At 40.1% G+C, this 24,695-nt stretch overlaps 1 long non-coding RNA gene across 4 annotated transcripts in view; it reads right to left on the minus strand.

Moving 5' to 3' along the window:
• The window catches only part of LOC144052124 (uncharacterized), an 89,079-nt gene that overhangs the window by 19,458 nt on the left and 44,926 nt on the right, over positions 1-24,695 (minus strand). For 2 of the 4 annotated variants that reach the window (XR_013294161.1, XR_013294159.1), the window contains exon 5: positions 23,404-23,641. The exons of the other annotated variants lie outside the window; for them this stretch is intronic. This is a non-coding gene — a long non-coding RNA (uncharacterized LOC144052124). The remainder of the gene's footprint in view (positions 1-23,403; positions 23,642-24,695) is intronic. 4 annotated transcript variants of the gene reach the window in all.

Below are 24,695 nucleotides of genomic sequence, written 5' to 3' on the forward strand. Positions count from 1 at the left end.
CATTTAGCCCGGGCCACACGCCGCTGACGCTAGCTCGCAGGTGTCAATCAATAGATCAGTCAATGGGGCCGATTGATGGAGAGAGGAAGAAAAGTGAGAAGATAAAGATGGACGGTTTTTAAAAATGAATCAACTCTGAACCGTCTTTACGTCGTACGATCTTTTTGTCATGACGTCGGTTACGATAAGACTTTTTGTCAAAAAAGGATTTACATTTAAAGTTCATCCTTTTCGTTTCAAGAGCTCTTACCGCCGAAATGCAAAAGTGCTTCGAACGACATGGGACAAAAATTCCCAAAATCGTAGTCCGGAAAATAGAAGAAAGAAAATAACACACTCGATATGCTTTCAACGGCATCAACTTGAAGTCCAAAATCCAAAGCAACAAGCACATGGAAAAGCCACCATACAAAAAGTCCCATTGAAATGCACGTTGCGTAAATGAAGTGCGAGCCATCAACAATTTATTACACAGCATAACTTCATTAGTGGCTCGCCGGCGACGTTTTATTTGATGTGGTCTTTTTGCGGATATTTAGCACTAGGATTAATCTTTAACAAGATTTATTAATGGGGCGCTTTACTTTCTGATGAACCGATAAATCATTTAGCTCGCAAAACTGTCTGGAGTCCAAAGTCGGATGGCACTTAATAATGAGAGACGTTCGAGTGGCAAAAACAAAACAGCCGCAGGAAGTTTGCAACTTTTGCCGCATCGAGGGTCAGACGAAGTCCAAAGTCAACCAAAAATCTTCCGGACGTTGAACAGAATCTTTGGGAAAGTCCAACAGCCCAGAAGTTGTACAACTCGCAAGTCAACTGAACTCTTTTGCAAGGGGAGGTCGTCAAGCAGAATCTTCATGAATTGCAATTTGGAAGTCAAACAAAAAGTTTGGCAAAGTCGAACATTCCACAATTCAGGTCAACCAGAATTAAGAAGTGAATCGCAAACAAAGTCAAACAAACCAAAAAAAGGGACGACTTATAAGCTCTTGTTTCAAATGTATCATTTCAACATACTTCCTTGACAGCAATTACTACTTTCCTATTATACGGGGCTTTGGCAGCATCTTAGGGCATTACAGAAAACGTTTTTTTTTTTTTTGGCTAATAGCTAGATAATGAAAAAATAAATCGTGAAATATTTAGTGATGGCAAAAGGTACGGGAACACAGGCGGAACTTGTGATTCAAATCGCGTTCCTAAATCTGCCTCAGGATCAGGATGTCACGTGACAGTTGCCAAACGTCACCTTAAGTGAACAAGTTATCCCTTTTCTAAAATTCAAAACAAGCATTGCACTACATTAAAATGTCTTCAATCTGAAATAAATCCAACCTAAGCATAATTCGTAAAATTGACCTTGGCTGCTGCTTCATCGACTTACACAATAAAATGTCATCAATTTTTAGGTAGCATGTTTTTGCGGGTCATTCTTTTTCCTCTTTAATACTTTCTGTCAAAACTTAAGATGCTCTGTCGTAAAATCAATAAAATAAAAAAAAAAAAGCCTTTGAAATGTAGCCTACAGGTTTTGGATGAAATGTGATCGCACTGAAGGTTTCATCAAAGTATTGAGGTCATGTTGAGAGCCAAAATTAAAAACAAAGCAACGAAAAGCTCATTTGTACTTCTATACTTTTTATTCCGTTTTTGTTTACCTTGATATTATTTATGCCAGCCAGACAGTTCATTTCCTTACTGGGGATCTGGCAACACTCTCGCTTGATTGTCATGTTTCACAACTGGCCACCAGATGTCGCTGTGGGGAGATATTTCAAACGTTCCAAAAGATGCATTCTTTTTGTGAATCAATTGTTCCAAATGATTTGATGGTTTCAATGTTCCATTTCTTCCATCCCTAGAAATATTTGTCATTCAAAATCCCTTTTTGTCTGTGAAAACTAACTTCAGCCATTCACTCCCAAAACACAACCGCTCACATGAGCCGCCTTTTTTGCTTCAAATGCCCGCATGTGAATTTGTACACGAGAAGCAAGCAGACTCACATCAGTCCCATTTCCTCCTTGTCTCGCTGCCTTGTATTTGAACCCGCGATCGCCTCCACCACCGAGTGTCACTGTTGCAGCGTTGCCTGCATCTTCTTCCCCCCATGTTTACTTGAGCAGGGGAGGAGGCGGGAGAGAACATCAGTCGTCTGCGTTTACGTTTCTTCGCATCCCTCTGGCTTTTCCTCCCTCCCGCCGCTCGGTCGGCTCGGACCCGAAACAAGCCTAATTGCTCAAACGGCGGCCCGTCCTCATTAGGCTCTTGACCTTGGCTGTGTGCGATAAGAGGAGGTCGACGTGGAAGTAGAAATCCACAGTCACCGCTGACCCCGCCCCCCCCCCACCCCGCCCTCTATTCCCCTGTTCCCAGTCAATCCTCCTTAAAAAAAAAGAAAAAAAATACACTTGAAAATGTTTCCTTATTTGATGTTGATCTTAGTCACAGCATGCTTTTATTTATGACACTCACATGTCTCTGCCCCGCTTGTTAAGTACCACACAGCTAAGATAATAAGTATGAGCTTGCTTCTTGGGTGGGTGGGGGGGTGATTGCCGTCCCTACTACTATACTATACTATATATATATATATATATATATATATATATATATATATATATAATCATTTTTGTTACACCCCTCCCAGTTACGATACCAGAACAGGAGCTTGCAAATGTGACGTAGGAAAGCAGTACAAAAAGCACTCCATCCTGGCTGCTCAGTACATTGAATTAGAACAATTAACTCATTCACTGCCATTGACGGTTATAGACGTCAAAAATGCTTTTGAACTATTTCTATTAGTTTAACATTTTTTTTCCCCCCACTTTTGTTAAGAAGAGTATGAAAACCTAGAAAACATTTTTTTTTAATTTTACATTTCAAACAGATATAACATTTGTGATTAATCGTGAGTTAACTCATAAATTCATGCAATTAACTCATTCACTGCCATGGATGACTATAGACGTTAAAAATTCATTTGAACTATTTCTATTAGTTTAACATTTTTTCTATTTTTGTTAACAAGAGTAGGAAAACCTTGAATTTTTTTTATTGTACATTTAGAACAGATATAAAATTTGTGATTAATTGTGAGTTAACTAGTGAAGTAATGCGATTAATTATGATCACAAATTTTAATCGCCTGACGCCCCAAATCTTTAATAATGTTTTCCTTTTTTTCTTTTTATTTATTCATTGCCATTGACGGCTATAGACGTCAAAAATTCATTTGAACTATTTATATTAGCTTAACATTGTTTTCCACTTTTGTTAACAAGAGTATGAAAACCTAGATTTTTTTTTTATTGCACATTTGGAACAGATATAGAATTTGTGATTAATCGTAAGTTAACTAGTGAAGTCATGCGATTAATCGCCTGTCGCCCCTAATTCTTAATAATCTTTTTTTTTAATGAATTCATGGCAGTGAATGAGTTAATTACGATTTTAATTGCCCGACGCTGCCAACTTCGAATTGTAATTAATCACACGACTTCAATAGTTAACTCACGATTAATCATAAATTTGATATCTGTTCTAAATGTACAGTAAAAAATGTTTTCTATGTTAAAAAAAAGTGGAAAAAAAATGTTAAACTAATAGAAATAGTTCAAATGAATTTTTGACGTGAATAGCCGTCAATGGCAGTGAATGAGTTCATGTGAAAATCTTGAGGGGGTGTTTTCCGCTATTTACAGCAATGCTCGGGTCCTCAAAGCGGAAGGAAGGAAAATGTCACAGAAATATGAACAAATGTAAAAGTGTGATGAAAAGAAAAAAAGACGTGTTGTTAGGTGGCCTGCTCCGAACACGCCCGGCCGCCGTCATCCCTCGCCGCCGGACTCGGTCTTCATCACACCTTTTCAACTGCTACCTCATCTCGCCTCCCGCTGAGGCGCCGCCGCGCAAAGGGGAGGGGTGGGGGTGAGGGGTGAGGGGCGAGGGTGGGGGTGAGGGTTGGTGGAACGCTGCGGCAAAAACCAGAAAGGATGCAAGGAGGTGGAGGGGGATAAAAGCGTACAGTGGCGTCCCCCCCCCCTCCCCCCCCGAGAACAAAAGATGCCAAGTGCATTCAAAGAAATGCGCTGGAGTGTTTCTGCAGGCCAAACAGCAGCCGTGACTTCTTCAAACACAAAACATCGGCGCGTTAATATTGTTGTGACACCTTTGACCATAAAACAAAAAACAACAAAAGCCTCTTTTTTTTTTTTTTTTTTTTTTTACATGCTGTTGGTCATTCCATCCTTGACTTCTCATAACTCTTTGACTGCCAAAAACGTTAAATAACGTTTAGTAAAATCCTAGGGAGGAGTTTCCAAAGACGTTAAAAGACGTTTGTTTCAAAACAGAGGTGAAACTAACCATTTTCTATTGTTGATTACTGAAAAAACGGAATAAGGTAGAAACAAACTTTTTTTTCTGATAAAAGATGAGAGTCCAATCTTTCATTTGGTAGTATGTGTGTTTCCATAGTCCAAACACATAATTTTCTGTGGACCTTGAAAGATCAGTCAAAATGCTTAAATCGGCTGGCACCCACGGCATCCCTTTTCTGAAAACGTCTGGCAGTCAAAGAGTTAATCACGACACTCTTTCCTACCAGCGACTGTCACAAAAACTCTCTTCATAGACCGTTTGGTGCCTAAACATTTCTTTCCCTTGTAATCAACACGACTCGCACCCCGTAATGGGCATTTTCTCAAAAAAACCTTTGCTGATCAAAAATCCAAACAGATGCAACGCTGCCATCTACTGGTATCTGTTAGTCATTACAGTGGCTTACAAACCTGAAACGGGCCTTTGAAAAACATTTGATGACTACGAACAGCGGCAGTTGATATTTGCATTTCACTTGACGCCTTTAATGGCAATGAATGACTTAAGGGAATAAATGTGTCACAAGAATAAAGTGATATTTTTGAAATTCTCTCTTACAATATCTCTTTCCTCGTTAAGCCTTGAATTTAATATCACACTACCTCCAACCTAGGAGCAACACGTCTCCACGTCTTGGGCCAACTCGGACAATCTGTAAGTGCAACTTTGCAAAAAACATTAACCAGGATTGCGTTAAGAAATTTGGTTCAATTTTGGTCCCGTGTTTGCCTGATTAGGAAGTTCCATCACCTTGTTTAAGACCGTTTCTCTTTCCTTGTTTCTATTTCCTATCACGGCAGTTCGAGTTTTGCTTGTTTTGATTGTCTGCGTACTCGTTCGTTGCTGTTGGAAAAAAACAACAACAGAAAAAAAACAGACACTGAGATGAGTCCTTAAGTGCTCAGTGGCCGCCATTTATCTCCGTCAACGCATTACTTGTTGATGTGCTGGGAAATAAAAGGCCGCCGTGCTTCGCCGACAGATGCTCCTCTCAGCGCAAAACTCTTTTGATAAATATTTCTCACGGCTTATTTTTTATTTATTTATTTATTTTCTACAGGAAAAACAAGGAAGCGTTGTATTCATTGGCCGTTGTTGGCGCAGGCTAACGGGACTCTCCTTTACGGACCCTGAAGGCATCGTCAGCTCAGCCTCCGCCATCTGTCTCTTTCTTGTGAACGTGTTTTGCTCAAGTTTACTGCAAATGTTTTCTGCACCTGAGTTGATCGAGAACACGACTTATTTTGGCGCCAATCTCCGTGTTACAGAAGCTGGTGTATGAAAATGTCCTTGGAGGGAAATGTTTTGACCTAAAACCTGTGCAAATGTGTCCTCCGCCGTTGTGTGGGGCAGCGGTGCCCGCTACACCAAGTTGCCATGGAAACAGTCCAGTAAGTTTGACTGCCATGAAGCTATTATTTAATAATGATCCTTTGGGGCATATATCGCGGTGCCTCATGTTTTCTACCTAGCAACAAGTGACAAAGTGCGCCCTTTCTCTCCTCTGTGACTGAGCACAGTGTCCAAAGTTGTCCGGGAAACAGCGCAGTGAGTGACTTCCTCAATCTTCTTTTAATTTTCTCTCTCTCAAACGAGCTCGGGCAAAAATAGATCTGCCCCTCTTATTTTTACCTAGCAACAAGTAGCAGTGCAAAAAATGCAATGAAACAGCATAGACCGATATTCTATCTTTTAAAAACGAGCAATAAGAAACAGCACAGTAAGATTGACTCAACTGTATAAGTTTAGGGGCAAGCACAGATTTGCCCTACATTTTCTGCCTAGCAACAAGTGGCAGTGCAAGCATGTCTTTTCTCCGCCCCCCGAGTTGCCATAGAAACAGCACGGTAGGCCCTATTTTTGTACCCAGTGCAAATCTAGCGCAAAGTGCAGTCGAACTATACGCATGGGTGGAGTTTGACTTCTTTTGGCACGATAGTAAACGGACCTTTTGCCGTTGTGGGACTGAACACCAACTCGATTCCCGGCCGATCAAAGTGGCTTGCTTCGTTCCCTGTAACTCATCCTCATTCACTCCCAGCCATTTTCACTGAAGCAACCCCCTTCACTCCCTGTTTTACTGGATTTTAACGGATTGATTGTGTTCTATTGCTATAAAAACACGAAACCTACCAAAAGAAAGAATTAGAAAGATTAGAGTCTCTTCTTTTATCAGGAAAAAAAACATTTATATCTGTTTCAGTTTTGCAGCAATTAGCATTAGAATATAGCTAATTTTCATCATTATTCACAAATCTGTTGAAAACACTGCGGAAAAGAGCTTTTTTTGCAACATGGCCCTGGTTGATCTCGTATACTCTGCTGCCACCTGCTGGCCGTATTTGTAATAACTACCATTGCTTTTAGCGACCTCTTCAGGTCAGAAGCTGTATCAAAGCCTTCTGTATGCTCTAGCTAGCATAAAAAAACATGGAAAAACCAACCAGTCAGTCACCGTACAATATTAAATAGTCTGGCTTAGTTTGCTGCAACAAAAAGAGCTGTTTGTTGCTATCTTTGCGCAAAAAAAGACATTTCTCATCATTTCCCGGTTGCGGCTAGCGAGCGCCTCGGGCTCGGCGATAAACAAAAGCTAACGAAGGATTCACTTACGAAGACCGCAGCTGCCGAGGGAGGCCGATGAAAAAGGAGCAAAACTCTCAGCTCACGCACGCACGCACGCACGCACACGGCGGGGAGACAAAATGGACACTCACGCGTTGCCGATTTCATCAAATGTTCATTGAAACATCTTTGCCGCGCCTCCACCGGGACGCCCGCCGACATCCCTGCCAGATTGTTCTTCAAGCGGCGGCCCAAAGGCCTCGTGTGCAACTCAAACGCATTAATAAAAGCGTTCTTACACCCCCCCCCCCCCACCCCTCACTAGTCCTGCATCGCCACTGCGGAACACAGACATGTCGGCGCTTAAATTGCCTTGTTAAAACAAGCCCACGTTGGATTACATTTACATTCGCTTTCATGCCGTTTGTCTCGTCTTTGTTCTTGGGCTGACTTCTGTGATGAAACGCAAAAAAAAAAAAAAAAAAAATGTTTCGTCAAACAAAGGGAAGCTGGTCTCATTACAACAAATCAGCAGGGATCAGCGAGGACCGATTTATCTCGGCTAAAATCATCAGGAAAAGACCACAAGCAGAAACAAACTGAAATAAAAAGAAGGAATTATTGGAGGTAAGGCAAAGAGATTTCATTGATTGGCAAACTTCATTTCCCAGGGAAAATCCATTTGGGCTGAAAATGAGGCCACTGATGCAAGCTTTACTGTCCAGTTATTTTCAATCACTGCTTCCCGCATGTGAAAAGACATTTTATTTGAGGGAGGCATTTATTTCTAGGTGTTTGGTTGATGTCTATTTGTCACAACTAGCAAACACGCGGTCTATTCGAAGTGAGAAACAACACTATTGTTTCGAAGAAAAACACATTTCTCAAATAAAAATAATTTGCCATGCCAACTTCTGACAACAAAATATTTTATTTATGATTAATTAGGGCTTCAAACTTGGGTTTCAAGCCAGGTTTAGGATTTCAAGTTGGGGTTTCAAAGTTGGGTGTTTCAAGCCAGGGTTAGGGTTCCAAGTCAGGAATGAGATTTCAAAGTTAGGGGCTCAAGACAGAATTGGGGATTTAAATGAAGCTTTTAAGACAGTGTTGAGGTTTTAAAGCAAGATTTCAAAACCAGAGTTGGGGTCTGGAAACAGGGTTCAAAAACCAAGGTTGGAATTTCAAAGTAAGGTTTAAAGGCAAGGTTACGGTTTTAAAGTAGGATTTCCAGCCTGAGTTAAGTTTTTCAATTCATGTTTATAAGGTTGGGATTTAAAATTTGGGTTTCAAGCTAATGTTGGGATTTCAAGCCAGGGTTAGGGTTCCAAGTCAGGAATGAGATTTCAAAGTTAAGGGCTCAAGCCAGAATTGGGGATTCAAATTAAGCTTTTAAGACAGTGTTGAGGTTTTAAAGCAAGATTTCAAAACCAGAGTTGGGGTCTGGAAACAGGGTTCAAAAACCAAGGTTGGAATTTCAAAATAAGGTTACGTTTTTAAAGTTTAGTTAAGTTAGAGTTAAGTTTTTCAATTCATGTTTATAACGAAGGTTGAGATTTCAAATTTGGGTTTCAAGCTAATGTTGGGATTTTAAGACAGGGTTTGGCTTTTCAAGTCGGATTTTTAGCCTAGGCTAAGGTTTCCGATGAAGATTTCAAATCAAGGTTTGAGATTTCAAGTTAGCGTTTAAAACACAGGGTTGAGTTTTAAGCCAGGGTTGGGGGTTTCAAAGTGGAGAGCGGCCGACACGCGCCTAAAACCATCCGTCAACTGACGTGTGAAAATGACAACCTGAAATGCCCGTTGACACTTTTAGCATGTTTGCTAACCGTGCCTCAAGTCAACAACGGCGGCGTGCGGTCTCTTCTCTCAGTCCACCATTTTGATTACAGATGGGGCAGCGACTGTATTAGTGGACCCGGACCCTCCCTCTCCCGTTTTTTGTGCCGTTCCCCTCCACTTCACTCCCACTTGCTATTTGGCGGCGCTCTAAATTGTTTCTGTCAGCTTAGATAAACGCACCTCGGGGTTGGTCCATCTCGGTCACGCACACACACACACACACACGCGCGCGCGCACATATACAGTCTCTCTCATTCGTATACACACACACATGAGGAAACAAACAGTCCATCACTTCCACACACACACGTTTTTACGATGTTTTTTTGTGATAAGTGAAATGTGTGTGCGCATACGCAACGATGTTTTGTAAATGAATTTAAAATATGACGACATGATGTGATTTGTAATCTCCTACAAATAGACACGCGAGTGTCTTTTCTATTGCGGCACGCCGTAATGGACTGCGGGAGATAGCGGCTCTTCTTCAAAGTGTCTTCCTCTTTGCTGCACTTGCACCGTGAATACGCTCAGCCATTCACATCATGAATATAGACAGCTAATACGGACCCGGCTTTATAAGCAAAAAAAAAAAACCCCTGAGAGGACACAAAGCTTGCGAGCTTCGGGGAGTCGAACGCGGCCGCCGTGATGGATCCCGCGCAGCGCTCAAGTGACAGCTGACACGAATTACGGCACAGCGCTCGTATATTCTCAGAAAATGTTGTAAATAACGCCGCGCCGGCTTTTAATGAGCTACGGCAAGTTCATGAAATGTTGCGGTGATGTGCGGCTCGCTAACAGAGGTGCGACGTAGAAAAAAGGACAACTACGTCACAACTGCATTGCAGTCCATTTTTCAGATACCTGCGGAGTTCATTTTCGGATATTTATTTTTTTCTTGGCCTTCTCTCTTCTATTGCAACACTTTGGTTGCGTTGTGGCGTTTGCAGTTATTATGACCCTTCTTGGCCACCGTACGGATTTCTAAAAATAACCTGGACACGCCTACTCGCCGTGGTTAGAAGCAGAGGTGAGTAGTAAGCAGTTACATTTACTCTGTTACATTTACTTGAGTAACTTTTTGAAAAAAAAAACAGAGTAGTTTTACCACACAATACTTTTAACTTTTACTTGAGTAGTAACGCTACTCTTACTCCGCTACATTGGGCTACAATGTTGTTCAAGCTCAAAAAGTTATTTATTTGATTTTATGATTTGAAGATGCCAGCATTTGCACATCATTTTATGTTTTTGTCAATCTGATGACAGTGTTTTTAAAAAAATAAATCAGACTTCATGTTCAAGCAGTTACTCAGTTACTTTTTATACTTGTAATGGAGTGATTTTTTTGATGACTACTTTTTACTTTTACTTGAGTAATATCATTTTGACGTAACGTTACTCTTACTTGAGTACCATTTTTGGCTACTCTACCCACCTCTGGTTAAAAGTAAAGTCACTGGCAGCCATCTTGCGTTGCCAACTGGCTAATTCAAATACAAACAGATTTCTCGGTGGCGTTTTCACGTTATTTTCTGTCTCCACGGCAACAACGGCGTACGGTTATCCTAAAGTCTGAGAGAAGCTCTACATCATCGGTAAGAATGCGATTATAAAAGTTACAGTATATCTTCGTCTGCGTCATGTTGTCAGAATCATCAACAATGAAATTCGCAAAATGATTCTATTTGCTATAATAGGAGATTATTGCGGTGAAATGTAAACCTAACCTCTGTTAGTCACAATTCAAGATACCGAGATAATATACTTTTGCGAGGCTCTCAAGAGATCCTGACGAAAAACAAGCACCGATAACAGTTTTCAACGAATATCGAACATAAGTTGCCAATAGCGGCAACGCAAGATGGCTGTCGTCAGACTTTTGCCGCAACAGGCCACTTTGAACCCAGGTTATTTTTAGACATTCATGAGTTCGACGGGATGCCGTGCGCAGAGAATAGGAGGGCCAAGATGACATTAGCAGCAAAATATATATCAATTGAAATAAATCAATCCGTTATTTTAATGATATATTTACGGCATTTATTTCATTTCGGCCATCTTGTTCCTCCCTAGCTTTTGTGCATCTTGCTTGGTGTGCAGCACGCCAAACGTGCATGTTTTTGAAACGTGGGACAAAGGGGACAAAAGGAAAACTCTACGTAGGACGGAGATTCGAACCGTCAACCTCAAAGCTTTAGGCAGACATGCAGAACACTCTGTCACCATGTCGTCGCCGTCAGTTTAGTACCCGGTTGACCTTTTCCAGTCAGTCCGCTGTATTTGCAAGCACGGCCTTTCCCACCCGGGCCGACGATCCTTTTTCCCGCCACAAACCTCCCAATGCCCCGCAAGTAGCTTTAAACCTTCCCAGCGCGACACAATGCAACAGCAGCATTAATCCGACTCACCGTGAAGCCGAGCGGCGCAAATTGAACGTTACACCTTCTGATGTACGAGCAACGGGTCCGAGGCGACGCTAATAAAGCGGAACGGCGCCGGCGACGTGTATTGATAATCAAATCCCGCGCGACACTGTATCACGTCGAGGGTTATTGGTGGGATATTGATTAGAGTCCACCTCGGCTCCATGAGGATTAATGCCGAGTCGCCGAGCGTGATGCCGATGTGCCGCATTGCTCGGCCCGCGAGTGGAAAAGGAGGCAATCCTTAATGGTGACTAATGCGCACCCGTTTATGCTCTCGTCTGCGTTTGCGCGTGATGATCAGACACTACTTTTGACCAATTCGTCTTGTGGTTCTCAAACTGGGGCCTGCGAGCCACAAGGATGGAAGACAGGACTTTTTAAGTGGTGTGTCCAGGGTGACACAACTTTATTTTTATTTTTTTTTAAGAAATCCTTCTTATTTTACAGTATAAAACAAAAACACAGCAATCTAACAACAGTATATACAGTCGTAAAATTGGCTACATTATTTCTATATTCGGGCCCCAATGGATTGCACACATGACACGAGAAAATCTGGTGTGCAGTTAAAGATGTAAGTTAAACTTACTACCTTATGTATTAAATAAAATATATCAATAAAGCTGCCCCTGCTACAATGCGTTAGCTTGCGAATTAGCAGCTATTTGGGAGCTAGCGTGCGGGCAAACGGTTAGCCCGTGAGCTAACCGCTAGCTCACAAATGAACAGCTATTTGGGAGCTAGCGTGCGGGCTAACGGTTAGCCCGTGAGCTAACCGCTTGCTCGCGAATTAACGGCTATTTGGGAGTAATAACGTTTAGCCTGCGAGCGACTTAGCGGCCATTAGCGTGTCCAAGTGTCTTTAGAAGACGACAAAAACAAAGCAATTGACCTGGCTGTTCCAATACTTTTGAAGGGGACTGTATCTCAAGTCTAATTCTGTCTCACGCACTGATTTGCTACCAACCAGCTAACCGCTTAGGTATGTCGCAAACAGTCGACAACTGTCTTTTTTTTTTCTCACCATGGTGCTGTTACACACTAGTTCCAATTGTATTCTCACCGTTTTATTGATGAATCGTTTCTCCATAAAGTGTTTCTTAGTATTCTTGCTTTTGTTCACATTCACATTTGCTTATATACTAGGGGTGTCAGGTGATCATTTTTTAAAATCGTAATTAATCGCATGACTTCATTAGTTAACTCACGATTAATCGCAAATTTTACATCTGTTCTAAATGTACAATGAAATGTAAACTAAAAGTTTGCATACACTTGTTAACATAAAAGTGGGGGGAAAAAAAGTCAAACTAAATAGAAATATTGCTGCATCGTTTAGTCATTGATACAGTAATTAAGTTAAAATTAAAAAGATGCACTGTACTCTAAAAAAAACAAAAACGAGTGTGATATTGATTTGTGTTAGTCATTTTTCTGCCGCTAGGTGGCATAATTGCATTTGTTAGACATTGGTGACAGTTCAGTGCATTTTTCTTTTTATCGTTAGAGCTAACTAATCTTTAACATGAAGTAACTTGCAAAATTCTGCGCATTTTTTAAAATTGTAAAATACAACTTGAGCCAAGTGTCCACAAATACATGCATTATTATGACATTTATTGCCTGCTGCGTTGCGAATTCGATTTCCCCCAGCACAGGCTTTCCAAGTAAAGGGCGGTCAATAATCGCGCGTTAAAGAACATTTCAATTGACGCACTCATTTTGGCATCCCGACTATATACATTTATTTATTGATGTGTATTTATCACTCCATGGCTCATACTTACTGGTTACTATTTCATTCTCAACTGCATATATTTATTTATTATATATTTATTTATTTATTTATATCAACACGATTTTCTTCACTTCACAGTCCTTCATTTCAAAATGGACATAAAGGACAGCTTCAGCTTCCCGCACCGCAGAGGCAATGAAATATCCAATCATGCTTTAAATACAACACATAAAAACACGTGTTTCAAGAGCACATTTGGATGTTGATAAGGAATTCCACAAAAGAGGCCGCCTGTCTCAAGGTGATCCCGCACAGCAATCACGTGCGGACACCAACGCGCTTGTTTAGCGCGCGGCTTCTCTTCGGCCTTTCATTTCCATTTTGATAAGGAAGTGGCCCGCTCTGGTCCGTGTAATGAAGGTGTTTACTTGGCACAAAAGAAAGGGGAGATTAAGACGACGGGATGATCAAAACCCCGGGCCACAAAAGACAGCCAATCACTTCTCGAGAGAAAAAATAAATAAATCCCAAAGCATCTTTTTACCAAGCTCCTCAGATGCTGTTTATTCCTCATCTGGCTGCTTATTTTCTGCTTCATGTCCTCCTTTTGCTTACAATTTAAATGGAAAAAACACAAGTAAGCTGCTCTGAGTAACTGATAACAATGACAGTAAATTGTCCTTTTATCGAGAAAAATTGGATGCCATTTATTCCTCTCAGACAGGCGGAATTTTCTTCTTCTTACATCAACATGACATAGATACGCAGTAAATGCCCATTTTAAGGTTGAAAACATCTGTAATAATAAGATTTTTTTTCTCTTCCCATCTTAGGTGCTACGTGCTAACTACAACAGCTATGTGAGCATCTTGCAGTCTCGAATTGGTGTCAATGCACCCAGGACACAAAAATTCTTAAACTTTTGGGTCCAAGGACCTCTTTTACAGGGGGGGGGGGGGATGTTTTCCAAGGACCCCCCTCATAACTCTGACATTCATTAATTCATCACTTGTCGCCACTTACTGTTCATTATTCCAATTGATAACTCATGTTGAGCAATTAACTGGATCAACAGCATTTTGGTGAGCTGGTACCACTTTTGTTGCTTAACCGATGATAGTAAAGTCAACATTTTGGCTAAAAGCTAGTAAGATGAACTTGCTTTCTTATTTCTGGTCAGAGGTGGCAAATCCAAGTCCAGAAAGTAAAAACTGTGCTATAGTTTGGCTTTAGCCCCAGATGCTAGCTAGCTAGCTCCTCGGGTGCTCATTTACCTGCTAGGTAGCTAGCTAGCTCCCAAGCTAGCTCCTCGGGTGCTCATTTACCTGCTAGGTAGCGAGCTAGCTAGCTAGCACAAGGGACTAAAGCCAAACTCTGTCTGCCTGTTTCTAGTAAGATTTACCATTTGCTTTTCCAGTGCATACAAAAGTACGCTTTTGTTTTGTTTTTTAAACGACACGTCATTATGTATTCCAAACGATTGAAGGATGATCCGATTTGCAGGCCCCAAGCTACATTCCAGGACCCCCCAGCTTGTTTAGACTTCCCTCTTGTATTTAAAGCACTGGTCCAGATAAACACGAGGTTGAGACACCACAGAGTAAACGACAGATTACAATCAAACGACTGAGAGCATAATGTGGCTAATTGTGCTAAAGTAGCGCTTATCATCACGAAGATCGGCTTCTTCGGGTTGATCTGTGATGATTGTCAAATGCAGGTTATGCCGCCTTCTCTTTACTTTTCACTTATGACTCCGTTTGACATCAACCTAATGCTCCGGCAAGATGCTGTAAGTCTGCCCGGGCTCGCTATTGATTACTGACCCTGGAATACAAAGTAGAGAAGAGCTTAACGGGAAGGTGAAATAAAAAATATCCCTGCTCAAACAGATGAAAACCGCTTCACGTCTTGAATAGAACATTCACAGCGCACACGTGCACTATATATATATACTTATATATATATATAGGCAGAGACAATATCGAAACAATTCCACCTCAAATTTAAGCCCCCCGCTGCCCGTGGAGTCGATACAATCTGCGAGCGGAGGCCTTGAGAAAGGTCACAGATAAGAGTGAGGCCCGCAGCGCATTGCATTGTCTCCACTTCAAACCTTTCATTTTCTATAAATTGAGGTGGAAGAAAAAGTATGATGGCATTGAGAAGTAAACTATACATGCCAGGAAGAAGAAAAAAAAAACAACACATTCATATAAATGAATACCGAGATACCGACCATGAGGACCATTTGTATTATCCGCCAGAGCATCGGAGTCATATTGCTTTGACCACGTATGCGTTTGTAAATGTCAACGTCTTCTCCACACCTAACATACGTACAATAATGATAATTCAAGGACTAAATATAAAGTCCATCATAACGTGCATACAGTAAATATATATTTTTTCTGTAACACTCAAGAACTTATTTAAAAAAAATCCTTAAGACAAATTAGGCTTCAATCGACCTAATATGCTTTCAAAAACATTTGAGACAAATTAAAATTATTAACAAACCGAAAAAACAATATTATGTTAAGTAGGGGAGTGCCCAAAAAAATCGATTCTCATAAGAAGTGCGATTCTCATTTAGAATGATTCAGAATCAATTTTAAATAGATTTTATTTACATTATTTTATACTGTCTTGCCCTGTTCATGTTGTACACGATTTGGCCACTTAGGGGCAGTGTGGTTCCACACATTCTGATACACTGTTAAGTTGTAGCCACATTAGCGAGTAGAAAGAAAAAGTCACGATCAAGTTATGCCAATAAAAGTTTTTTTTTTTTTTTTTTTGCAGCGTAGGAAGAGCATACGCCGGTGAGTAATGTTAAGTCTGTAAACATTCCTGAAGCGTTTTGTATGAAAAGCCGTTTTTTTTGAGTGACAAAAGTGCCGCGAGTGGCGCGCTAATTAGCATTAGGGAGCCAGACTCGAGTGGATCATGACGATTCTTTGCACATCTATAAATTGAAACATATATCATCGTCAGTCAAATCAGTTTTGAATCAAAAATCGATTCCGAATCGAATCACAGACCCAAAAATCGGATTTGAATCGTAAGACAGTCAAAGATTCCCACCTCTAGTGTCTTCAATAGGACCAAATTTACATTTTCATAAATATCAAAGACAAATAAAACATTTTTTTAGTCTTCAACGAAGTTAAAATAGTCTTCTCCGCACCTAACAGTATTTTAAATTTAATAAATATATAGAAATAAAGAGTATCTATCCAGTCTGCAACGAGCCTAACATAGTGTATGTTTTATTGTAAACATCAAACATTGATGGCCGAAAGTCACGACAACACGCTTTACGTCTTTACTTGGAGTGCAAACTTCGGACGGTTCTTCATGTTCCGAGCCGTCATCCGTTTTCCCAAAATGAAAGTCGTCACTTACGAGACGGCTGCGGAGCAAATGAGTGTGCACAAAGCAACAAAAGGGAGGTGTCACTCTGTGCGGATTTCAGGCGTCACACGGAATCAATCTTGTAAATGAGTTCAGGGGGGGGGCCGACAGCGTATCTGCTGCAGCGCTTTGTGCGCCGCGGGTGTCCGCTAACCTCAGATGTAGCTCGTCTTTTTCAAGTAAACCACCGTAAATATTTGCTCTCCTTATATTTGCTGCTATGTGGGAGGGATCGCAACAGACCCAACTTACTTACTGTTTTTTATTTTATGATGAAAATCATCCATCCAGCCTTAAATTTTCACGACCTCTGAATTTGGCTACAACGTCAATATACCGTATTCATTAGCGAAAAGTCCAAATTCAATATTCAACAATCAGATGACAGTTCCATTTTTGTAGTGGAAAAGTGGACACTGACTGTTATGAGCGTTTGAGTTTCATTGTGGAATCTTAGGATGTTTCACAAACAAATAAACATGACTGAGGATCGCTTGCCAAACTACACTAAGTGCAGTTTCTGCAGAAATTGTATGGGAATGCTAATAGCTAAATGCTAATAGCTGAATGCTAATAGCTGAATGCTAATAGCTGAATGCTAATAGCTAAATTCTTATGAAGTAAATTGAAAGATAAATTGTGTGAAAAGTTTAACTGTAGTTGAAAGATAAATGAATAAAAAGAACACTTGAACCCGGGAGGCGTGATTTTTTTTTAAGCAAGTCGAAATTTATATGGAAAAGTACACAATGCACTTTAGCAACTGCATGTATGGAAGTGGACGTGGAAAGTGTGACTCGGAAAAAGTTCAATCTCAGTCCCATTGAAAATGAATGGGGGAAAAGTTGATATTAAATTGTGTGAACACTGCAAGTCATGTGGAGAGCGTGAATTTTTTAACCAAGTTGAAATTTGACGGGTGTAAATCGGAAGCATTATGTGGGAGCTGTTACGCGGCAAAAAGAAGCATTCCCACCAAAAAATATAAATATAAATATAATATAAAAATGTAAATAGGCGGGGATGGGGCGTCACTACCCTTTATTTGTTCTGGTATTACCATTAAGAGCATTCTCTGTGAAAAATGGACTCCTCCTTCCTACCTTTACAATGGACAAAACAGTAATCCAACAAATCTATTTGGCTTCACGCTGATAAGAATTTGCTACCGTGAGCATCAAATAGACCCGAGGGCGCGCTTGTGAGCAGGTTTGATGCTGAAATGCAATTTTCGGTGGTCTCCACCTGTCAGATAGCCACAAAGTCTACAAATTCTCTCTCGATATAATAACAATCACAACCTAAGTTGACCTTTGAGACCGCTTGCAGTTTTATGCTTTACAATATACAAAATAAATGTGTTTTTCTCTTCGCTTTGATAAAAAAAAATAATAATAAAAAAACTCCTATCTATCCGGACAATAAGCACTTGGAGTGCACTTCACTCATTAAAAGTCGTATGGAAATGTGAATCTTCCAGCGTCACTATCTTCTCACAAGGTTCGGAATCACTCAATTAGAAAAAGGTCAGTGGCGGAATGTTCCGGGTCTCGTTCAAACCCGTCCTCACCGTGCGCCCACGTTCGCTTTCAATCTCCCGACAGTGTTTACCTTCATGGGAGAGAGCAAATGTCATTGGAATAATTATTCGGGACCGCCAACTAACGGAATGTAGCAGCGGAGCCATCGGAGTGGATTTAAATAATTTTTTTTCTTTTTTTTTTACTGTGGATGTACTTTGTAAAATATTCTGTTTGTTCTCAGTACATGATAACAATATTTATGTATATGTAGATGATCATGTTATATGTTGGGATTTTCACTTTGCCACCAAGCTAGGAACTTTTTCGTCAATATTTTTCGTCTGCAGGATCCGATCTGCAGTTGTTGCGATACAGGAAAGTCCCAAAGAAAATCATCCGGCTCACCCTGTTCCATTTTTTGGGGTGGTGGTAATCAATTCATGTCATTGTAAAAAAAAAATAAAAAATCCCCTGACACGATTTCCATGCGGCGTCTTTCAGATTGACAGAATGACGACCTTCTGACCGGATGTTCAAAACAACCCCCCCCCCCCCCCAAAAAAGCTCAATTTTAGCGCTATTAATCCAGATAAATATGCGCATACATAAAACGGCAAAAAAAAAAGAAAAAAAAGATGTCTGTCTGAATGATAAGTGAAAATATTTACTTACATTCGAAAAGGAAGCACTCAATGAATATTTCACTGGAGCGACATTTAAAAGATTCATGGCAGGGAATTTTTAAAGGCCTACAAAAACGCTTTATTTATTTATTTATTTATTTTATTTTTTTTCTTGCCAAGATCCATAAGAATCCCTGGAGGACTTTTGTCACTTTTTTTTTTTTTTCAAGAGACACTCCAAGTTGTCTCCACATGATGACAAACATTCAATAGAAACAGGCTGTGTATGTTTAAAAAAAACAACAACATACTTTGCTCATCATAATTCATAGAGCAGGTGGTATTTTGATAAGAAACGAGGACACTCAGCACTCGCGTGTGCGATGAGGCGCAATTAAGCAAATCACACGTGCTCTTAATTAGCTGCGAGCGTTCTGCCTTTCACTGACATTTCTCGGATTACCTGTTGCGTCTCGTGTGTACTTTTCACTTTTAATGTGATTTTAAAAAACACACGTGGACATTAACTACAAAACACTCCTTGACACCTTTTAGTCTGCAGGAAATGTCTCCAATTAAAGTTAAAAGACTGACATTAGTTGAATGAATTACTCATAGAAGGATTTCTTTTCGTTTTTAGATTGCCATATTTCCTCAAAATAGTATTTATTTATTGTAACTGGAGTTGGTTCTTTTCAGAGAAAATGTGTTTAATGGCTTTGGTTTAGATGCATTCATGTAATTTTATTTTTATTTTTTTTCATTTTAGATCTGTTACTATTTGGAGCTTAAAGTCATCTGGGGTAGGCGGTAAGTGGGGTAAGTGGTACCGAAAAGATAAAATAATCTTCATAAGTCCCACAATCAGGACATTTGCAAAAACGAAATGGTTGGATGAAGGATTGCAACTTACAATAATATTAATAATCGAATAACCTGTTGTTTTGTCGATTTTTTTAAAAAAAAGTTTTAATTTACATCACTTTATTCAAAAACAGGACATTTATGTTAAATTGGCACTATAGAAAATACACAAACATAAATTATGATCTAGTTCCTTGTTTGCTCCGTAACACTCATCAGAAAATTGATCAAATTGTTGATCATTGCGTTATGAAAAGTAAAAGCAGATGTTTGTAAATGTCTTATTTTGAAAATCCGTCTACTGCAATAGAAAACGACTGAAAAAAAAAAAAAAAAAAAAAGGGAGAACAATGATGATGACATGTCAAATGATCAATACTGAGCTCTCCCAGTAAAAAAAAAAAAAAAACTAAATAAAATTTTTTTTAAAAAAAATCGGAGAACATTTATGTTGAGGATTTGGACAACTCTAAATGAACAAGGTCTTATACAAAAATCAATGATCAAAATTGATTTGATAATTGATTATTGTTTACTTGGGTTATCTTTTTTTGGGATATTTACATTTGTCTTAAACATTAAAGTTGGGAATTTATGCAGGAAATAAGAAGTTGAAAAGAGGACAAATACTTTTTTACGGCACTGTAAATAATGTACATTCAATTTTCAAATAATTTCTTTAATTTCTCTCTTTTTTTTTCTTTTTGGAGAGAGCTCAGTATTGTTCATTCGGTAATCTTACCGATTCGACATGTCATCATCATTGCTCTCTCTCTCTTTTTTTTTGGCATGTACGCGAGTATGTGCATGTGCGGGTGTGTGAGTGTGTACTCATTAATTCCCCTAAAACCTATTAAAAATCCCATACCGTTCACCGAAACCCAATACTTCAGAATCCAGCTAGAGTGGTGAGGTTGTCAGGAGACCCGAGGAAGGATCAAAGAAAAGAAAGGAAAGTGAAATCCAGCAGCGACCAGACATCACCTACTAGCCACCGGGTTAGCAACCAGAATCTTTCACCAACCCCAGAAACATCTCACTTCCAATTTCTTTCATTTCTCATTTGTTTGATGTTTTAAGGAACAACAAATCATATCAGAAGACGTTGACTAAAGGATCAACGAGCTATTTGGTTAAAACATAACCTACTGACTAGTAGAGGCTACGGGGACATTATTTCATCGCTTCCTGTGTGGGCCTGTTGTCAAAGCGATAACGGGTTCAGACAGTAGAAAGCAATAAAAACACAGCTCACCTAATTTCTGGGTTTGGTCAGTAGAATTCCGCAATGCGAGCCAGAAGGCAGTTTAAATGAATTTGAGTTAAACTCAATATCTCTAGAAGCCATCATCCCATTTTCCAAATTGTACTCAGTCAGGTTGAAGTAGGTTTTTCCAACACGACTCAGCAATTTTTGGGAAACTTCGACAAAAATAATGATCTTGTTTATAGACTGGATTGCCTTCAGATGCGACCCGATAACAGAACGCATATTTGCCAGCTCTTCCGTCTTGCTCGCCGCAATTATGAAGAGAGCAAAACATGTGAGCGGGAGCAACATCAGAACGCGGAAAAACAGTAGAGCGCCATTCCGCGGCCTCCCGCTGTCCGTTTGAAGTCGGCGTAATTGTATTTGTGCACATTTTGTGGCACACTTGGCCAGAAATAAACTGCCGTGCATAAGCTGTGATGTGGCAGCGCGCGCGACAGCGGCGGCGGCGGCGAACCTTTTATGAGTCAACACACACAAACGCCTTCTATTTGCATACAACAGCCCAGCATGCGCTCTCGGGATATTTAAGCTGGAACGTCATCAAATAGAAAATGTTTTATCACATGCGCAATAGATGTGTTCGAATGGACGTTTGTTGGCGTCGCTTTTGACTACGGCTTCATTGCTTTTTCCTTTTGGTATTTACTAGGGATGGGGATAAAAAATTTATGATAACAGAGTGTGGAACTGATTGTTGATTAATCGAGTGATTAATACACAATTTGGCCGTGACCAACAAAGGAACTGTTGATTAATTCTTATTTGTTATTTATTTTTCTAATGTAATAATTATACAAACTAGAGTGGTCTACACTTGCTATGTTAATGTAAGTACATTCAACTGTTAGAAACAGTTTTTTGTCTTCCTCATCCAAAAAGGAATGAGCAGACATGAAATGAAAAAGATCAATAAAAGAAAGCCAGACGGACTTTGATAAAGACAAGAAATAGAAACAACCGAAATAAGCCATTTCCTCTTATTCAGAACGGCCTGTTGACCAATAATCAACTCTCCACAATCAATAGGGAGACAGCTAAATACTCAAATAAAGTACACAGTAAATTCTGTAGAGTCAATTTGAATCTATTTAGAGAGGGACCAAATAGACTCAGTTTTAGAGTAATATTTAAACGTAGAAGAGAGTAAAATAAAAATAAATAAATAAAAGTCACTCAAGGGTTGAGGAACGTCTCCCAAACTGAAGGTCGTGCATTCGTTCCTCCCTCAACCCCTTGAGTGACTTTTGTTTTTTTCAATTCTTGATTTTACTATCCTCCAAGAGTAAATATTAGCTTACTCTAAAATTGAGTCTATTTGGTCCCACTCAACAGAATTGACTGTATAGGCTACTAGCAAAAACGGCTATTTTGATGTTAAGGCGGTGTTTGCAGCTGCTGAATGCACCGTAAGTAACTAATAAAGTAATGTATAATCTAGTTGACTTTCAAAGCTAAGTAATCAGTTACTTTCAAAATCAAACAATCAGTAAAGTAACTGCGTTACATTTTCCACAAACTGTAAAGGAGTTTAATTAAGTGTTAATTTAACTTGCAACAGGATGATTTATGCCGTTTAAAATCTAGGCATGCAACTTGAGCACTATCTTTGGATGCTCACGTTTGCGTTGTACATCTTTTAGCGAGGACATTTTGGCCCAGCGCTAAATTAATCCAGCACAGCGTTTGCTGTTATTAAATGTCTCCGTCTGGAAGCTTTGCTGTCAATCCGACGTGGCCGCGAAGAGGCAGTGAACACAAACTTGAACACAAACTTGTCATTACTGCACAAAGGCAAAAAAAAAGCGCTTTGCAATCTATTTTGCACTTCAGCCTTAAAACGTCCATTTGTGGGGTTTCGTCAGACACTTTGAGAGCAGTTGGCAGTGCCAGGCTTTTATTTGATTACAGTAATTGGCAAGAGTCGGTTGGGTCAGCGCGTCGCGCACGTTCCGTGACAGCCCGCTTGTAAAGTTAGGCGAGCGTCCGCCGGCCGACTGCGCCGCCGTCGGACAATTTCTGCTCCGATGCTGTCACCGAGCGCTCTCATCTGCTGACGGCTTGCTTCCATAAATCAAGAGGACGGCAGTCATAACCAAACATCTGAGCACTTTCCAACCTCATCAACAAAGCAAATTTATCTCCGTCCGATCCGAGTCCATTATCGGCGTGACGCTAACAACAGCTGCTCGCGTGTAATGGGATTCTTAATTACACACATTAATTATACTTGGATGAATGCAAGAGAAAAATAGACAATATATGAGCCATTATCGTCAAAATCAATTGGACCATGCAAGACCTAATGAAGTACACGCAGATGATTGGGAAGCGTGCCAAGTTTGGGAGGCACATTAAAGGCGCAGTTGACACTTGTTCCAACCACTGCTTTCACTAAAGTCGCAACCTAATTAGACTGCTTGTGACATTTTGTACTACAGATCAATGTTTTGGGCCATCCTGCTGTTTTTTGGATAACTTGATGTGATAGAGAGTTCTTTGCATAGTCCGTGGAATTTGGTATATTGGCAGAGCGGTACGAAATAAAAAAAACATTGTTAACACCGTTGCACTACCTGCGCCAATACTTAGATGTGGTTCCAGCAGGTGTAATGTTAGTCTACTTACTACGGAGGACCAAAACTGCCAAAATGTAAAATAAATAAATGACTAAATAAATAAATAATGAATAAAAGAAAACAAAAACAAAAAAAGGATATAAAACATCCATCCATTCACTTACTACCGATTATTCGAGGTCGCGTCACAGGAGCAGCAGCTTTCGGAGGGTAGGCCCAGACTTCCTTCTCCCCAGCCACTTCAACCAGCTCCCCCGGCAGGATACCAAAGCGTTCCCGGGCCAGCGTGTCCTGGGTCGACCCCGGGGCCTCTCGCCGGTTGGGACATGCCCGGAACACCTGTCCAGGGAGGCGTCCAGGAGGCATTGAAACCAGATGCCCGAGCCACCTCAACTGTCCCCTCTTGAGAGGATATAAAACATATAATTCAAAAATTAAATATAAATAGAATTAAAAACAACTAAATATTTTGTTATCCCTAAATAAATTTAAAAAAAGTAAAAATAAATAAAAAAATGTTAATATCAGTTTTTATTTTCACTTTTATTAATTTTTTGTTTTGGTCTTCCATAATTTACAGCCACCAAATTGTTAGCTGCAGGACAATGTCCTTGGCATGCCGGAAAACTCAGTATGGTGCAGTGGTGAATCTAATTCCGTAACAAGCCCAACAAAATCAGAATACGGTCGTTTTTACGCTTGAGCATAGCTGCGCTGTCAACAAAATATAGAGCCCTGCGTATATATTTTAATGATGATATCTGATCATTCATTCAGTCATACTTTGGTAACTTGATAAAAAAAAAAAAAAGTCCGTAGCATGTTTCAAAAGGTTGTCGACTGTCAAAACAAATCAAGACCTTTCTGCCCTCTGCTGATAATCATCAAAATCATCTTATCATGGTCAATAATTTCTTGTTTCTTCCTGTCGACCAGGATTAAAATGGGAACATTTTGAACATTTCTTCATTTCTCAGTCAAGCATGAATCGTAATGCCAAAAGGCAAGACTGAATTACATAATGTGTAACATAATGGGGACGGGTACTTAGACATTTGTTCTCCATATTAAACCCACCCCAGATGAGAAGTCGGCTCTCAGGGAGGTGATCCACAGTATCTTAGAAAATATGGAAATGAACCCAACAGACATGTTTTTTTGTCTGATAATTCACTCGTTCGGTTGTATTTGGTAGCTCAAAAAGTCACAAAGTGGCAAAAGTGAAAGTGAAAGTAAGTTTCAAAAGGTCGGCAAAACCAGAAGACATTTCAACTGCCTGCGGTCACTCGATCAACGCCAAAATCATCCGACCGCGGCCAAATGGGACAAAAGTGAATGGGACCACTTTGCGTTGCTATCTTGAACCCAGTCCAAAGCCCCCCCCCCACCCCCATTCACAAGTCTGGCAGCCTGAAAGGGTGGAGGGCTTTGTTTGCATCAACTTGTGAAGGCGCAA

This window comes from Vanacampus margaritifer, chromosome 5, assembly GCF_051991255.1.
Source record: "Vanacampus margaritifer isolate UIUO_Vmar chromosome 5, RoL_Vmar_1.0, whole genome shotgun sequence".
In the NCBI taxonomy this organism is placed as follows: Eukaryota; Metazoa; Chordata; class Actinopteri; order Syngnathiformes; family Syngnathidae; genus Vanacampus; species Vanacampus margaritifer.